Raw genomic sequence first — 2,921 nt, 5'->3', positions numbered from 1 at the left:
ACATGGGTTGCCTCCCATGAAGCACTTCTTTAGCGTCACTAGCTTGACATTTTTCCTTCATCATGGTGGTTGGTAGTGCTTAAAGTCCTCCCCTCTTGCTGTGGACTTGTATCCATTGGTTGGATCAATAATCTCCACATGTTCCAGGGAAAGAACTCTGTTGATAGTGAAGACCTTGGGTAATTGAGATGGCACAGTAGGGAGATTAGGGGGAATATCTGGGAAGTAGGCTGAGACAACTCTATCCCCTGGAAAGAAGTCTTCCGTAGGGATCTTCTTGTTCTTCCACCCTCTTGGTACCTTCTTCTTTGTTTCTTTTGAGGTTGCCTTCCCCTTGGTGACCTCTTTTTCTAAAGGAGCTGTGGTGCTGTCTTCACCTGCCTCTAGAGGTTTAGGTTCCTCTAACTTTTCCTTGAGCTGTGGCAATTGCTGTTTTCCTTGTTTGTCAGTTAAGGGGATCTCAGAATGAACTGGCTGTGCTTCAGTGCTTGTTTCCTCCTTCAGTGTCTCATTATCATTTGTGCTTAGTTCCTTGTCCTCTTGATCTGTTTCTTGTGAGAGTTTGAAAACATTGAAGCTGAGTCGTTCATCATGGATTCTCAATATTAGCTCCCCTTTCTCTACATCAATAAGTGCTCTGGCCGTAGCTAGAAATGGTCTTCCCAATATGATTGGATGAGTGTGACTCTCTTCCATGTCTAGAATGACAAAGTCTGTTGGGAGAAAGTACTTCCCAATTTTTAGCAACACATTTTCCACCACTCCTATTGCTTGCTTTTGAGTTTTGTCAGCCAGTCTGATAATGACATCTGTGGGCATTATCTCATTGATCTGCAGCCTCTTCACCAGGGATAAGGGCAGTAAGTTGATGCTGGCCCCTAAATCACATAGTGCTCTATCGAACATGTTTTCACCTATGGCACAAGGTATATAAAAACTTCCTGGGTCTCTTCTTTTTGTAGGCAACTCAGGTTGAATAAGGGCACTACATTCCTTGTTCATCACTATAGTCTGCCCTCCCTTGAGTGAGCTTTTCTTGGGAAGAAGTTCTTTCATATACTTGATGAATGCATGCATTTGTTGAATTGCCTTGATGAATGGTATGTTCACATGCAGAGATGCAAACAAGTCTAGGAACCTTGAGTATATTCTTTTTCCCACAGCACCATTGAGCAGTTGAGGGAATGGTGCATAGAGCTTCAGCAGCTCTTGTTGTGAGATTTTTCGTTCTTTGTGATCTCTATCCTCCTCCTTTGTTGAGTTGTCTTCAGGTTGTTTGCACACTTTGCTTTGCTTGTCTTCAATCTCTTGATCACTTGTAGTGACCATTTTGCAATCTTCCCATCTTACTTTCTTTGCTTCTCCCTTGGGGTTTTTCTCCGTGTCACTTGGGAAGCTATCAGTAGGTTTGGGAATCTTCTCAGCTAAATATCCCACCTGAAATTCCAGCATCCTAATGGTCTCTCCCTGGTTCTTAATATTAGCTCGCACCTCCTCTTTGAACACCTTATTTTCTTGAATCTCTTGGCATATTCCTTCAAGTAAGGCTTCAATCTTAGAGAGCTTGTCATCAATTGATGAGTGATTCGGAGCAAACGTGTTGTTTTGGTTTTGATAAGTATGTGGATAAGTGTTGTTGTGGGGGTGTTGAGATGTCCTCTGGGTTAATTGCTTTTGATCTTGCTCACTTCCCCACCCAAAGTTTGGGTGGTTTCTCTATCCAGGGTTGTAAGTCTTGGAGTATGGATCATAGTTTTTCCTTGGTGAATTCCCAATGTAGTTGGCTTACTCCTGACTCCCCTCTGCTTCTTCGTTTACTCCTTCTTGTGTTGTTGATGAAGTGGAGATTGCTGCTACTTGGTTCCTCTCCATCTTCTTGGTGAGGTCAGCCAGCTGCTGGGTAATGAGCTTGTTTTGGGCCAACAGAGCATCTACATTGTTTAGCTCCATCACTCCTCTTGTGTTCCCTCTTTCGGAAGCATAAAAGTAGTTGTTTTCTGCTACTGTTTCAATAACATCTATGGCTTCCTCAATGGTCTTCTTCTTGTTCAAGGATCCTCCAGATGAATGGTCTACTGCCTTCTTTGACTCATACGAGAGCCCTTCATAGAAAATGTGCAGCTGGACCCATTCGTTGAACATGTCAGGTGGACACCTCCTTGTTAAGTCTTTGAACTTCTCCCATGCTTCATACAGAGTCTCACCATCTTGTTGCCTGAAGGTTTGAACTTCAGCTCTCAGCCTATTGATTCGTTGAGAAGGGTAGAATCTTGCTAAGAATTTGTTCACCACATCCTCCCAAGTTGTCAAGCTCTCTCTTGGGAAGGATTCCTGCCACTTGGCTGCCTTGTCTCTGAGTGAGAAGGGAAATAAGAGCAGTCTATAGGAGTCAGGATGAACACCATTAGATTTCACTGTGTCACATATTCTTAGGAAGGTGGTCAAATGTTGATTGGGGTCTTCTTGAACACCTCCTCCAAACGAACAGTTGTTCTGAACAAGGGTGATGAGCTGTGGTTTAAGTTCAAAGTTGTTGGCATGGATTGTTGGCTTTTGGATGCTACTTCCACAATTGCCTGGGTTTGGATTAATGTAAGAGCCCAAAACTCTTCTATCCTCTCCAGCATGATTTTCTCCACCTCCTCTGCCATGGTTGTGAGTCTCTTCTTCATGATGATTTTCCATGTTTTCTTCCATGTTTGGTTCAAAGTATTCCTCAAACTGTTCCTCCTCTTCTTCAGCACCAACTACTCATTTTTCTTTTGCCTCCCTCCTTAGTCTAAGGAAGGTTCTCTCCGGTTCAGAATCAAAGGAAGTTGAAGCCCCGCTTCTTCTCCCTGTCATACAACCAACAAGTACAAGCAGAGAAAATAGGTGCAGACAGTATTTGTGTCAGAATTGCTGTTAGTTGTGGGTGATGC

General features: G+C 43.3%; 1 non-coding gene across 1 annotated transcript; it reads left to right on the top strand.

The window, feature by feature from the left end:
- The first annotated feature begins 2,140 nt into the window (after positions 1 to 2,140).
- On the top strand, positions 2,141 to 2,244 carry LOC112787296 (small nucleolar RNA R71). The gene has a single exon (XR_003194716.1). It is a non-coding gene; the product is annotated as a small nucleolar RNA R71 (small nucleolar RNA).
- Positions 2,245 to 2,921: the final 677 nt, after the last annotated feature.

Source organism: Arachis hypogaea, chromosome 20 (assembly GCF_003086295.3).
Source record: "Arachis hypogaea cultivar Tifrunner chromosome 20, arahy.Tifrunner.gnm2.J5K5, whole genome shotgun sequence".
In the NCBI taxonomy this organism is placed as follows: Eukaryota; Viridiplantae; Streptophyta; class Magnoliopsida; order Fabales; family Fabaceae; genus Arachis; species Arachis hypogaea.
The sequence above is the reverse complement of the archived record's forward strand: the minus strand, read 5'-3'. Positions and strand labels throughout refer to the sequence as shown.